The 15,985-nt window shown below is 33.9% G+C and overlaps 1 protein-coding gene across 19 annotated transcripts in view; it reads right to left on the reverse strand.

Annotated features, from left to right (window-relative positions):
* The window catches only part of BAZ2B (bromodomain adjacent to zinc finger domain 2B), a 305,426-nt gene that overhangs the window by 195,326 nt on the left and 94,115 nt on the right, over nt 1-15,985 (reverse strand). For 2 of the 19 annotated variants that reach the window (XM_064586591.1, XM_064586590.1), the window contains exon 3: nt 13,835-13,888. The exons of the other annotated variants lie outside the window; for them this stretch is intronic. The gene's annotated coding sequence lies outside the window, so the exon portion shown is untranslated. The remainder of the gene's footprint in view (nt 1-13,834; nt 13,889-15,985) is intronic. 19 annotated transcript variants of the gene reach the window in all.

Genomic DNA, 15,985 nt, shown 5'->3' on the forward strand with positions numbered 1-15,985 from the left:
CAGTCTCCACCAATGGTTTATACTTTACATAACTATAGTGCAATATCAAAACCAAGAAACTAACTACAATATATTTGTATAGTTCTGTCATTTTATCATATGTGTAGATTCATATAAGCAACACTGCAATCAAGATACAGAACTATTCTATCACCACAAAGATCTCTCTCATGCCACTCCTTAACAGTCACACCCATACTCCTCTCCTAAAGCCTGGTAACCACTAATTTGTTCTTAATCTCTATAATTTCGTCTTTTTTTAAAAAAATATTTATTTATTTGACAGAGAGAGGCACAGCGAGAGAGGAAACACAAGCAGGGGGAGTGGGAGAGGGAGAAGCAGGCTTCCCGCCGAGCAGGGAGCCCGATGTGGGGCTCGATCCCAGGACCCTGATATCATGACCTGAGCCGAAGGCAGAAGCGTAATGACTGAGCCACCCAGGTGCCCCTATAATTTTGTCTTTATATAAATGGAATCATAGTGACTTTTGAGATTGGCTTTTTTCACTTAACCGAATGCCCTTGAGATCTATCCAATTGTTATGTATATCAATAATTGAAACCTTTTTATTGCTGAGTAGCATTGCACAAAATGGACACACCATACTGTATTTAGCCATTCACCTACTGCAGGACATTTTGGTTGTTTCCAATTTTGGCTGTGACAAATAAAGCTGCTATGAACAAATATGTACATTTTGCTGAGATGAATGTTCAGGACTGTGGTAGTCTGGTCATGTAGTAAGGGTATGTTTAGTTTTTTTGTTGTTGGTGGGTTTTTGTTATTTTTTGAAAAACTGCCAAACTCTTTCCCAGAGTGGTTATACCATTTTATATTCCCGGAAGCAATGTATAAAAGTTCCATTTCTCCACATCCTTGCCAGCATTTGATATATGTCACTATCTTTTATTTTATTGTTCTGATGCATGAATAGTGATAACTCATTTTTTCATTTCCCTAATGGCTAGTGATATTGAACGTCTTTACATGTACTCAACTGGTATCTATACATTCTCTTTGGTGAAATGTTTCTTCATCTCCTTGCCCATTTTCTAATCAGACTGTTGGCATTTTTACTGTTGAGTTTGAGAGTTTTTAATGAGATATGAGTACTTTGTCAGATATGTGGTTTTCAAATATTTTCTCCTAGTATATAGCTTGTATTTTCATTACCTTCACAGGGTCTTTTGCAAAACAAAAGGTTTTAATTTTTACAAAGTACAATTTACTGATCTTCACTGATTTTTTCTTTTATGGATTATGCTTTTTGTGTCGTGTATAAGAACTCTTCACCAAGTCACATCCCATAGATTTTCCCTTATGTTTCCTTCTAAAAGTTTTATATATTATATTTAATTTTACAATCCAAAGAGATTTTGAAGTAGGAAAAGGGGAAATTGATAAATCTGATAAATCTATCAGAAGGTCTTCAAATATTTAGTAGAGTTAATTTCAAAAATTTTTAATATCCACCAAAAGTATGAAGCACTTAAGATAGATACAAGGTACAGAATCTAGAGAGTAGATAAAATACATATTTTTATTTTATTCTTTTAAGTGCTTTGACAGAATTATACATCAGTGCACCTGACTCAGCCAGGAAGAACTTAAGAGTGTTCTTGGGGAAAATTACATCTGTTCTAAACCTTTAGGAAGGCTGTGCCAGGAAGAGATAATAGACTGAACAAAGGCAAAAGAATACACCCACTGCATGCTTAAGGAAGTATACATGGTCTTAAAGTTGGAGAGTCCTAAGTATGAGAGATTTAGGCCAAATTTTGGGTGTAGGCAGGAGACAGATTATGGAACATTTCATATGCCATGCAAATGAGATTAAATTTTATTCTGTGTGATGGGAAGCTAGTAAATTATTTTAAGTAGATGAATAATCTAGTTAGATTTGTGATGTCAATTAAATTGTCACTGAGAGGATGATGAATTTGGACACAGCAAGACTAAGGGCAGAGTCACCAGTTGGGAGTCTACAGTGACAGCCCAAGTGAGGCATGATGCAAACCTACATAAAGATTTAGGCATTACGAATAGAGAAGAAAGGATGGATTTGAGAAATATTTAAAGAAAAAAAAATAATGCAGTCTTTGCTGAAAAAGCAGGCAGGGAAAGGTGCTGGCTTAAGGTGAATAGAGAAGTTATGAAATAGCATTTGTAGAAAATTCTTTTCTCAACCTTTAGCTAACCTGTAGTATTGGATAACACAGCATTTACCACAGCAATGGAAAGCACCAGTACCATAAGATGCTCTTTGAAGGAAGAGTCAAACAAGTTAGAGATTCACAAAACCTATTGGCACATTAAAAGATGCACAGAAACAGTTGTTAAACAAATTTTGTCATTCTGTTTTTTTTAAGATTTTATTTATTTGTGAGAGAGAGAATGAGAGACAGAGAGCATGAGAGGGAGGAGGGTCAGAGGGAGAAGCAGACTCCCTGCTGAGCAGGGAGCCCGATGTGGGACTCGATCCCGGGACTCCAGGATCATGACCTGAGCCGAAGGCAGTCGCTTAACCAACTGAGCCACCCAGGTGCCCCCTGTCATTCTGTTTAACATTAACCTATGTTTCCCAAACTTATTTGACCATGAAATTTTTTTTTCATGCAATACTCACTCCATACAACCAGTGCAGTCTACTAAGACTACTTTGGGGACTATTGGTTTAGCAACAATGTGGGCTTTGGTTAAGCTTAGAAGATAAGTTTTTAAAATCTTCTCTTTAAAAAAAAGAATTAAATCTAAAATGTAGGTTTATGTGAAATTTCTACAACCTCACTTATTACTCTCCATTGCTCATCCCACTTCAGTCATGCTGGTTTCCTTATTGTTCTTCAGTTATGCCAAGCACAGTCTTCCTTAATGTCTTTGCATTTACTGCTTTCCTAGGGATAGTCCTCACTCAGATATATGTGTGACTTGCTCCCCCCATTTTCTTAGGATCTCTATTAAACTGCCATCCTATTAAACAGGACTTCACTGACCACTCTGTAACAAATACTAATTCCACAGCCCTTGTACTCATAACCTTTAATTTGCTTTATCTCTCTTCAGTGTTGGTTGCCATCTAACATATTAAATATCAATTTATTAAGTTTTATCCCTTTTGCTCACAGGCTGTAAGCCCCATGAGTGCAGAGTCTGTTTTGTTTACGCCTTATCCCCAGCACTTGCATGTACTAAGCACTCAATAATTTGTTGTTGAATAATTTAGTAATCATCACTTAACTTCTAACTGAGGTTATTTACTTCATATTAAAGTAAATAACGGGGGATGCCTGGCTGGCTCAGTCAGTAGAGCATGCACCTCTTGATCTCAGGGTTGTGAGTTTGAGCTCCATGTTACTTAAAAAAATAGTAATAAAATAAAATAATAAAGTAGATAATTGGTGAAATAGCTACATATCAACATATCCATTAATAGGAATAGTATTCTCCTTTATGATGTTAACAATTAATATTTTTCATGCCCACATTCTATCTATTAAGGTCTGACCAGTTTTATCCAAACAAAACTTATAAACAAAACCAAAAATTTACTTCAAGATTCTGGAAGGTTTCAACACTAACCTTTCAAATCTGTCTCCTAATCAAAAACATTTGTAAAACTGTTGAATAATTTTATCCGTAGAAAATGCACAGGCATCATTCTGTATAATTATTGTCAAATTTCTCTTGAACTGTGCTTCTTTAGATACTGGCTTACAAAAGACTCCAACTGGAGGCACTGAATGTAGCAACCTTGACCCTTTAAAGCAAAGGATCCTTTTCTTCTGTGATGGACAGTGACTCCATTCTCTAACTTCAGCAATTGTCAAATGCTTTAGTAGATTTTAGGTGTGTAATGCTTCCACTTTCAATTTGAGTCTTGATGTACTCTTTAACATAGGTCAGCTGTTCAGCTGAACACACTCTGCATGGTAATATACTCTTCATGATGGAAACATGTATTCCACTAAAAACTAGAAGAAATTCTCACTGATACATGCAACGTTTTTTCAAAATATCTCAGTATAAAACCCTTATTTCAATATTTAATATAGTAGTCATATTTTAATATGAAATGCAATATTTCTAAAAGAACAGACTTTTAAAAATACTCGAATAAGTCAGCACAAAATATATATTTGAACTGGTTCTGATTGAAACAAAATATTATTTAAATATGTTCTTATTAAGGACTAAGAAGAAAGTTCATGCATATATAACTTTATAACCCAGGTATAAACTCTCCATTCAACAAAAATTTTTCTATACCACAATCTAGTGATGACAGACTAAAATAAAAAAAAAAAAAACCTTGCTTTTCAATAAAAGTATGTGCAATTGAATAGTAAATAAAAGTCTCTAAAATTATCTTCTCTTATGCTGTAAGTGTATACGTTGTGGTATTCTAAGTTTTATTCAAAGAGAATAGTTTCTTTTACCTTTATAATGAAAGGTATTTTATATGTATAACAAGAAATAATCTAACAGTTACCTAGTGTTTTTCAGGAACTAATTTGACTACTTTGGTTAAATCAGTCTCTGAGAGTTGGTCTCTTCATCTGTAAAATGAGAGTTTGTCTAGGATTTCTAATATACTTTCTAGCTTTAATATTCTGTGACTCTACAAAATTAATTTTTCCCAGTTAAACTCTACTGTTTTTTTCTCTTGTAAACTAACTGAGAAATACTTTTGATACCAAGAAATGCACATTCTCTTAAAAGCTTATTTCTTTAAAAACGAGATAATAAAACATATTTATGTCTCCCTATAATTAAACACCTCAATTTGTCCTGAAATATGATAAGTACTGTTTATCTACTTTAGGTGAATAAAAGCTGAAGACAATTTATTAGAGCATAAGTAAGACTCCTGAATACTAGAAGGTCAGAGCCTGTGTGCTGAGCTGCTAGCAAAACATCTATGATGCTCCAGAGCTGCCATTTCTCTTCCTTGACAAAGACTCCATCTGCCACTGAGCCATTTACAGCCTCCAAGTCAGAATATCAATGATTTCCAACCATTCTGCAAGCCTGCTTTCACCTTGACATCACCTCTGTAAGCCATCTAAAGCAGATGATACATATATCCCCAACTATAAGCATGAAGCCCATGCTTTATTCACCCGATAGGTATTTAAGCTTCCCTCTAATGTACCATTTTTATTTATGCTGAGTTGAAAAGAATTTTAAAGTGTCTATATTTGCTGTAATTCTTGTTGCTTTACTTACACGCTCTAAATCAAATATATTCATAAAACTTTAAAACCTGAAAAGACCATACTACGTAGTGTTCAGTAATGGCTTAATAACTAAGACAACAAAACTATATCATAGTTACACACAATACCATCTGCTAGAAAATTATTTCATATAAAATATTTCCTTAGAAATTGGAAACATTAAAGCAAAGAAGGAATGTTGGTAAAATTTCTAGTTTTGTACATAAATCAATGTTGTTAATATTGTAACAAGTGAAAGCCATCTGCCTTGCAATAAAAGAGAGCCAGAGAATTTTTCAATTATATTTTGTTATTTCCTCCTAGTTTTTGTTTGTTAAAGTATTAGAAATAGATGCAAACTTCCAAGAACTATTAAAAACTCTTCTTTCATCCCTTTTAAATAAAAGCAGTATAATCCTTGGTAATTGGTATTTATGAAAATGGAATAACCTTATTTAAAATATTAATTTTATCTGAAAGCAATTCTCTATAAAATAAATAAAGATTCAGTTAAGTCCTATTTATTATACGCAAAACATTAAGGGGACTACAAAAAAGTTTAAAGCAAGATTCTCGGCTTCAAGTAGCAGAAATTATACATGAACTCATGAAAAATCACTTAAAAAGACAAGGCACTTTACCGTGAGAGGAAGAGTGTTACACAGGAAGGAATTCTGGGTTACAGGTTAGGAGACTGAAGTCTAATTATATCTCTACTCTGAACCCTCCAAGTGCTTATGTTAGCCATTTAACTCTAGGAGAACTATTTACCCAACTATAAAGTGAGGTGACTAGGATAGGTGACATCTAAAGTCTCTTCCTGCTGTAGCACTCTATTACAGGACACCATGAGTCTAGATGTCAAATGATTACAGACACTAACTGACCCTAGACGTTAAGTGGCACCCCATTTAGGTAGATGTGGCCTGTATTAAAAAGGAAATGAGATTTGGGCTTGGTCTTGAATATGTATGCAGAGGGAGAAACAGAATCTTCCCCAAAAAGGGAATAGCATAAATAAAGATGTGGAAAAAGAAATCATGATTTCATATATGTTACTGTGGCAATGTTATCCACAAGGTGTGAGAAGAAGAAACATGATACTGGAGACAGAGAAACTAGAGAGACTTCTAAACATGACCTAATAGGGTGGTGGTGGGAATGAAAGGAAAACAAAGAAGGCAAAAGGATGCAAAGGATGCAAAAGATAATGAAGCCAGAGCACGGGCACTTTTAAGTTCTGATCTAGAGCCAGAGGAAGGAGAGCAATCCAACATGATACCAGGATTCATATACTGATGTGAGAAATGGTGATACTATTAACAGAAAGAGGCCTGAAATGTGATCCTCTTTCTAAAATAACATGAAAAAAAAAAAAAAAGAATACATTAAAAAGAAATAAAGCCATCTAATTTAAAGAAAAAGAACACTGAACCGGAAATTAGACACTGATGCTGGACTCTGCCATGAACTGACTGTGTAACATAGAGCCAGTCACTCTAAGGGTTGGTTTTACAAAATGGAAGTACTAGACTTGATATGATTTTAAGATTCTTTTCAGTTTCATATATAACATGCATCTTAATTTCTGAACAAATTTGAAGTTGTAGAGGCAAGAAATCTTTTGAAATAGTCTTAGTCCTGACTGATTGAAGATTTAGCATTTTTTGTAGATAGAAAAAGTTAAGAAATACAAAGTACGTCATCCAAAAATAATAAGTATGGTTATTTTCACCTAACAGGTACAACCCCAAACACAACTGCCACAAAACTAAAGACAGAAGAAGCAATTTCAGAATTAACGCTGCATTTCTGAGCCTGCATTAATCATTAGCTAATTCATTAAATACCTGTTCCTAGGAACTAAGGGAAAGGCAAAAGAAGATATGATTTCCATGTTTAAGCATATAATAACTTTATTAGTGAGATAAAATGAACATAGGTGAAACAATAAAAAATTGTCTTTTATGTAGACTAACCCACATACCAAAAAATTCATTCCTTAACATCAGTTCAAAGGGGAGATGAATCCTGAAGCATGAACTGAAAACCGTAATGGATATGAAATTTGGTTAAAGGAGAAAATATTTTTAGAGTGTTTCCTTCAACAAGAAAGGCCATAATCAAATTAAAATTTTATTCATATTTCATAGTTATTTTTGGACAATGATTATTTTTAATTTCAAGAAAAACTTCCTACTTATTATGATGTCATGATTCAAAATATATGGAGGATTTATAAAGTGTGTTCCTAGAAGAATGTGTCAAACAAACAAAAAAAAGACAAATTTTTTTCTAAGCACTAAATTACAATCTAAATCATATTCTAAAATACTCTGTATTCCATAACTAATTTTAAAATTAACTAACAATTTTAATATTTTTCAGGAAAGTAGTTAAATTTAACAAACATAGAAAAGAGGTAAGTTAACTTCTAGTAACTCCACTTGTTTCTTCCATTAAGTATGCTTATAATAAATAATTAAAACAGCGTATCAGAACTTATTACTTGTTTTTTTAAGTTTCATTTATTTAAGTAATCTCTACACCCAACGTGGGTTTCAAAAGCATGACCCCAACTTCAAGAGTCCCATGCTCCTCCAACTGAGCCAGCCAGATGCCCCAGAGCTTATTACTCTTTTTTTTTTTAAGATTTTATTTATTTATTTGACAGAGAGATAGCGAGAGCAGGAACACAAGCAGGGGGAGTGGGAGAGGGAGAAGCAGGCTTCCCGCCAAGCAGGGAGCTCGAAGTGGGGCTCGATCCCAGGACCCCGGGATCACAACCTGAGCTGAAGGCAGATGCTTAATGACTGAGCCACCCAGGCACCCAGAGCTTATTACTCTTAATTCTCAATACTTAACATTATAATCAATTGAAGGTATAATATAATTGGCAGGTACTGTACATATTAGCATATGGTAAATTTTTATTCTTTGGTAAAAACACTTCCATGTACTCACAAACTTTGATCTCCAAAATGACTACTTTCTTTTTAAAATATATCTTTATTTTACTTGAAGAGTATGAGGACTAAAAGTAAACTTTCTTTTAATTTGCCTAGTAAGTCCAACATTCAGGATGTAAAAATGACCATAGTACAATGCTTAAAATAAGACAAAGAAAATGGCTTAAAAATAATTAGAGTGTTTCCTATGAAAATGCAAGTACAACTTCAGATAATAATGAACCCAACTCTCTTCAAAGATATGAACATTCTCTTTTCATTATTAACATTTAACTAAAATAAATCTATTCCTTTTCCACCTCTCCAAGTAAAACTCATGGTAAGAAATGGCCTAGAGTTACTGCAATTGTCCAGTAGATTGTTTAGTAAATGCTGATCATATCTTTGTGGCAAAGATATAAATGAGTTACTGCTGCTATAGTGATTTGATAATTGTTTTGGTTCCCAAGTCTTCGTATATTAATCCCTCTTTAAATAGTGCTGTAGAAAAGAACAATTAATGGAAAGTAACTGGCTCACAATGTAGTTAAAATCATATACAAATTTGCTAAACACATGAGCAAATAACTACACAAAGACATTAAAAATCCAATCAATCCAACAAATTGAAACTAGAAACAAGTCTGAGGGCTTAAGTTCTAATACTGTGAACAGACATATGTGAATAAGGCAGTTTTGTCCACAAAGAGCTTACAATTGAATACTATAAGTAAAACTTCTCAAGGAGTTTCATAAACTGTTTCAAAGTGTTTGTATTTTTAAATGAGGCTATAGCATGCTTAAATATCTCTTTATAATAACAAATAAAATAACAAAATAACATAAAAATAAATAAAATAAAATAATTATATAGTAATAAAATAAAATAATAAACAAAATAACATAACATAACATAGTAAGCAAAAATAAATAGGCTGAGAACCTTAAATGTATATCATGTGTGGTGGTAAGTGACAATCAGATGAGTGCTCATGATAGTCAATCCCTGTATCACACAGCAGAATACTGATATAGTTGCTATGATGGTTTTGATGCTTCTTTTTACATTTTTTGTTAAAAAACAGAAGCATGAGGTGCATTAGTAAGGAAATGAGCCAATGAGGACATAAAGTGATAATTCAGCAAATGAAAAGATAATCCCACTTATATTAGGTATTTGGAGTAGTCAAATTCATAAAAACTGCAAGTAGAAGGATGGTTGCCAAGGAATGGAGGGAGAAGGAAATGGAAACTTGTTTAATAGGTATAGAGTTTCAGTTCTGCAAAATGAAAAAGTTCTGGAAACTGGTTGCACAACATTTTGACTATATTTAACACTACTGAACTGTACAATTAGAAAAGTTAGCATGGCAAATTTTGTGTTAAAAAAGATGCCTTTAGGTTCTTATACAGAGATGCCTAGACTTGAAAGTTGATAAAGTATGTCTTATATAATTAAAAATATAATAAGATTGTGTCCCTTGCAAAATAGAAAAAAACAATTGTCTTTATATACCAAAAAATTATCAAAGATTAAATTCAAATGAGGATATTATATTTGTTAATGCACCCATCAAATATATAAAATTTTTACTGAAAATCAACTTATTAAAAGTTATGCAAAAACTGACTAGAGATTATATTTCCTGAAGAGATCCGTAAGATTATACATTATTAGAAAAAAGGTTTTAGGATTCTAAAAATCTTAAAAATGATGTAAGCAAACAAATTACAAACAACAACCAGATGCAATAATAAAAGTGTAATCAGGTTCTCCATCCTAGAGAGTAGCACAGTGAAAGAACTGATGTTTTAATCAATTTGGGAATGTAAGAAAAATCTTGCTGGAGAAGGCAATTAAATTTTAAGAATAAATAGATAGTTCAACATAAGAAAATCAATTGATATAACATACTACATTAGTAGAATGAAAGGGGAAAAATCACATCAGTATCTCAATTGACACAGAAGTAACATTTGAGAAAATCCATCACTCTTTCATGATAAAAAAAACAATTCAGAAAACTAAGAATATAGAGGAACTTCCTCAATATGAAAATGGAATTCTGAAAAACCCACAGCCAACATCAAACTAAATGGTGAAAGACTAAAAGCCTTCTTCCTAAGATCAGGAAGAAAGACAAGAATGATTGCTTTCACTGCTGGTAGCCAAAGTAATTAGGCACAAAAAAGAAAGAGAAAGAGAGAGACAGAAAGAGGAGGGAAGAAGGGAGAGGGAAGGAGGAAGAAAGGAAGGCATATCCAAATTGGAAAGTAAAACTATCTCTTGCAGATGACATGATTCCAAAGATAGAAAATCCCAAAAATAAAACAAACAACAAACAAAAAATAAAAACCCGACTAGCACTAATAAACAATTTCAGCAAAGCTGCAGAGTACAAGATGAACACACATGCATACACACACACATACATGCACAAAATCAGCCGTGTTCTATACACCAACAATGAACAATCCAAAAAAGAAATTAAGAAAACAATTTCATTTACAATAGCATCCAAAAGAACAAAATACCTATGAATTAGCTTAACCAAGGAGGTGAAAGCACTGCTAAAAAAATTAAAGGTGATCTGAATAAATGTAAAGAACATCCAATGCTCATGAATTTTAAAACTTAGTATTTTTAAGATGGCAACACTACCCAAGGTGGTGTACAGATTCAATGCAGTTACTATCAGAATTCCAACAGCTTTTTTTCTTTATAGAAAAAGAAAAGTTAATGCTCAAATTTATGTAGAATTGCAAGTGGCCCCAAATAACCAAAATAATATTAAAAAAGAACAAAGTTAGAGGACTCACACTTCCCAATTTGAAAACTTACTACAAAGCTACAATAATCAAAATAGTGTGGCACTGGTATGAGGCAAACATATAGACCCAATGACACAGAACTGATAGTATAGAAATTAAACACATACATTAATGGCCGACTGAGTTTTGACAAGAACACCAAGACCATCTGGTGGAAGAAAGAAGAGTCTCTTCAATAGATAGTCCTGGAAAAACTGGGTATCTATATGCAAAAGAACTAAGTTGGACCCCTACCTCACAATAAATAGGAAAATTAATTCAAAATGGATTGGGACACCTGGCTGGCTCAGTCAGTAGAGCATGGGAGTCTTGATCTCAGGGTTGTAAGTTTGAGCCCCATGTTGGGTGTAGAGATTCCTCAAAAATAAAATCTTAAGAAAATGGATCAACAACCTAAACATAAGTGAAATAATAAAACTCTTAGAAGAAACATAGTGGTAAATCTTCATGAACTTGGATTTGGCAATGGGTGCTTAAATATGATACCAAAAGCACAAGCAACAAAGAAAAAAAAATAGATCAATTGGGTTTCAAAGAATTAAAATTTGGGGGTATCAAAAGTATTATTAAGAAAGTGAAAAGACAGTCTACACAATAGGAGAAAATATTTGCAAATCATATATCTGGTAAAGGCCTAATATCCAAAATATATAAAGAAATCTTACAACTCAACAACACAGACAACAAACCCATTTAAAAATGAGCAAAAGATTTGAATATACATCCAAAGAAGATACATAAATGGCCAATAACCACTTGAAAAGCACTCAAAATCATTAGCAATGTATGAAATGCAAATCAAAAATCACAGTGAGGTACCACTTCATGCCCACTAGTATAGCTATAATACTAAAAAATAAATAAACAAATATAATTAACAAATATTAACAAGGAAATGAAGAAATTGGAAATATTATACATTGCTGGTGGGAAAGCAAAATGATTCAGCTGCTGGGGAAAACAGTTTGGTGGTTTCTCCAACAGTTAAACATAGAATTAACATCTAACTCAGCAATTCCTTTCCTAGATAAATACTCAAAAGAACTTAAAACAGGTACTCAAACAAGTACCAGTACACACACGTTCATAGCAGCATGACTCCCAGTGTCAAAAAGTGGAACAATTCAAATGTCCGTCAACGTATGAGCAGATAAATAAACTGTGGTATACACATTCAATGAAATATTATTCAGCTACAAATAAGAATGAAATACTGATCCCCACTACAAGGTAGATGAACCTCCAAAACAAGTGAATGAAGCCAGAAACATATATGAAGCCTTCATATATGTACTGTTCCATCTATATTAAATCTTCAAAAAGGTAAATTCATAGAGACAGGATACAACATGATGAATGTACTAAATTATTCAGTTTTAAATGGTAAATCTTATGTCATATGAATTTCACCTCAATAAAAAGCTTTAAAAAAAAAGCAGATAGGACTTGATCAAGTTCTTTTCCAATGAGAAAGGAGAAGTATACCAGGGTTAAGAACATTTAAAAAATGCAAAAGGTCTTTTGTATGAGGGAAAAAAATTTATAATTACTTATTACAGATATCCTCCCTCAATTTTTTCTTCTCTTACTCCCTTCCTCCATCTCTCCCTCCCTTCCTCCCTCTCTCTCTCTATAAATAATATATATTGTGTATAAATACTAGAGAAATACATATTTCTCTCCTATAATTCAGATTATACCTTCTGTCTTGGTCCTACAATGATTTCTCTCCTGTTTTCTACTTCCTCTTATCTATTTTTTATGAGATGGCCTCAATGTTATCTTCTAATCCTTCTAAGTAAGCTTTTCATTTGATATTTTAACTTCTAAGAGCTTTCTGGTTTTGGCCCACTCATTTTTTATAGCAAACTCTTGCGACATGGACACATTGTTTTCTCTTACTTCTCTAAAGATATTAACTGTACCAATTATTTTTCTTCCTCTTGTAGAGTCTCTGTTTCCTCTATTTTTTTTTCTACTTATATGTTTAGGTCTTTGTTATTTCTAATACAGGCTTTCCTCAAATTTCTGATGACCCTTACATATCCACTCATATTATAGAATGGAACATTAAAAACTCAATTGGAAATTTTGTCAACTTGTATGAGGCTTGTCAACTGTGGATTTCATCCGGCTAAGCCATTTCACTTGGGAATCCCCTTGATGTTTTTATCCTTAGGTTTTTCTGTAAGAGCCAAGTTAGCAAAGTTGACTGGGAGACCACAATATTCAGTATATAATAAGCCTTCACTCAAACCCCATCTTCCTTTGATGCCCTTGTCCACAAAGGTGTTTCATTTACTTAAAGTCCAAAGATGCTCAATTTCATCCACTACAGAGGACAAACCTCCAGTCTTCTTTTTTTTCTTTTTATTTTATTATGTTATGTTAATCACCATAGATTACATCATTAGTTTCTGATGTAGTGTTCCATGATTCATTGTTTGCATATAACACCCAGTGCTCCATTCAATATGTGCCCTCTTTAATACCCATCACCAGGCTAGCCCATCCCCCTACCCCCCTCCCCTCTAGAACCCTGTTTGTTTTCTCAGAGTCCATGGTCTCTCATGGTTCGTCTCCCCCTCCGATTTTCCCCCCTTCATTTTTCCCTTCCTGCTATCTTCTTTTTTTTTTTTTTAACATATAATGTCTTATTTGTTTCAGAGGTACAGGTCTGGGATTCGTCAGTCTTACACAATTCACAGCACTCACCACAGCACATACCCTCCCCAATGTCCATCAGCCAGCCACCCCACCGCTCCCACCCCCACCACTCCAGCAACCCTCAGTTTGTTTCCTGAGATTAAGAATTCCTCGTATCAGTGAGATCATACCTCCAGTCTTCTACTGAATGAAGGAGGCATCCAACTGTGTTAAATACAGGAGATCTGAGGAATAAAACGGTTAAACAGACTTTTTATGTTTATTTATTTATTTTTTAAAAGATTTTATTTATTTATTTGACACAGAGAGATAGAGAGGGAGAGAGCAAGCACAGCAGGGGGAGCAGAGGCAGAGGGAGAAGCAGGCTCCCCACTGAGCAGGGAGCCCAATGTAGGGCTCGATCCCAGGACCCTGGCATCATGACCCAAGCCAAAGGCAGACACTTAAATGCTTAACCGACTGAGCCACCCAGGCGCCCTGGACTTTTGTGTTTAATGAATGTTTAATAAACATTTTACGTTTTCATACAGTCTTTGTCTCTAAAGATTCACCTGTACCTATAAATTGTCCCCCACCACTGTTGCTGCCTCTTCCAGAGATACTTGGAATTGATCATTCCGGAGTCCTCAAGGGTTTCATTCTTGCATTTCTTCCCAGCTCTCCTCATTGTCAGCTAATTATTCAGTTCTCTCACTCTTCTAAATTGGTTACTACTCATCTGTCCACTCTCCAGCTTCCAGAATTTTGTTGCTATTCATCCCTCTCCTATTTCTTTGCTTGTTTTCTTAAAATGCATTTTTCTATCAAATTAGTGGGCCTTCAACAATTAGCCAAACTAAATATTTATGTTCAAGCTACCTATTGTCCTATTCCTCAGTCTCATGAATTTTTTTCTACATTAAAAATCATTTTCTATTGGAAGATGCTGGTTTCAGGGGTAATTACTCTGGTGCAATTAACTTTAAAGGTCATTTTTTATTATATAAAGGCTGGCTACCCTTTCTCGAAATTCTGCTGTGTTTTTCTTTTATCTTTTCTTTTTATATTCACTCTGTACACCACACTCCTTTTTGACTGAATACTTAACTGCTAAGGAGGAAATAACACCCCCTCCTTCAGTCCCTTCAATTCTCTCAGCATACTTATGTTCTAAATTACATTTTGCTGCTTTCATTTCTCTTCATATCCTGACATGCAGGTACTCTGTATTTGTAAGTTTGTACTTTCTCTTTGGGCATCTGCCTAGGTTTCATACAATTTTATTTTCTAGGAATCCTTCCTCTGATTCTTGACCAACAGACTTATAAAGCACATAGTTTTCTTCACTAGTGTCATGTCGCTCATTCCAGTTATACTGACATTAATCTCCTATCACTCTCACAGGTTTATTTCTGAGAGTGCCTGCTTAATATTATGATAGGAAACCTTATATATCTAACTGGGATTTTGAGCGGGGAAAAGATCTAAGCTCCCAGTTGAGGACCCTTGAAGAGGCTTTCACCAGCTCAAAAATAAATAAATTCCCTTTTTATAATCACACCTGCTCCCTCAAACAGCATACCTCCCTTCAAAACTTATAACATTTCATCTTCTTCCCACCTCATGTACACATAAAAATAGAGGATAAAGGGTGAGAAAAAACAGAAGGGGGAAAGGGCAGCAGTAAGAAAGAACACCCTTAATGCTTTTTCACCCTCCACTGAGAAAAGAAATTCAACTTTCTCATAAATACAAAATCAGGTACCACTTATTTATTTTGCTATATAGCTGGAAATCATAAACTTTCTAAAGATTTTTTTGTAGCATTAAGCATCACTGTTCAAATAGTGATACCTAGCCCCTACTATGCTTCAAAGAGCATAATGGGAAATCTCTATAGAATGAAAATTTTTGATAAGGCCTTTCCCACCCTCAGGGATCACACCATTCTTTCCATATTCCAAAAACATTGTATATATACCTCTATGATGGGATCTACTACATCTATAATGACTGGTTTGTGTATCTGTTTCTTCACTAGATCCTAAGCTCTTAAAGAAAAGACAAGAAACAATATATTTTCCATCTTTGGAAATTTACTAAAAGGTACAATGTAATGTTTAGAGTCAAGGAATAATGCATATCCATGAATTTCTCTTTAAGATGATGGAAACTTCTTAATTCTGATAGCAATGGTATATATAATTTAAGAATCAGAAAACAGAATACCTCCAAAAATATAAATTATAAAGAATTTATAATATTGCTTTAAAGCCACCCATGTACTAGACATGGCTTCCTCCTTAAAAGCCTCCAGTAGGAGAAAAGTTGAATGTGGAACA

This window comes from Mirounga angustirostris, unplaced genomic scaffold (assembly GCF_029215605.1).
Source record: "Mirounga angustirostris isolate CCGP_5_RB_7025 unplaced genomic scaffold, mMirAng1.0.hap1 SCAF_3, whole genome shotgun sequence".
Taxonomy (NCBI): domain Eukaryota; kingdom Metazoa; phylum Chordata; class Mammalia; order Carnivora; family Phocidae; genus Mirounga; species Mirounga angustirostris.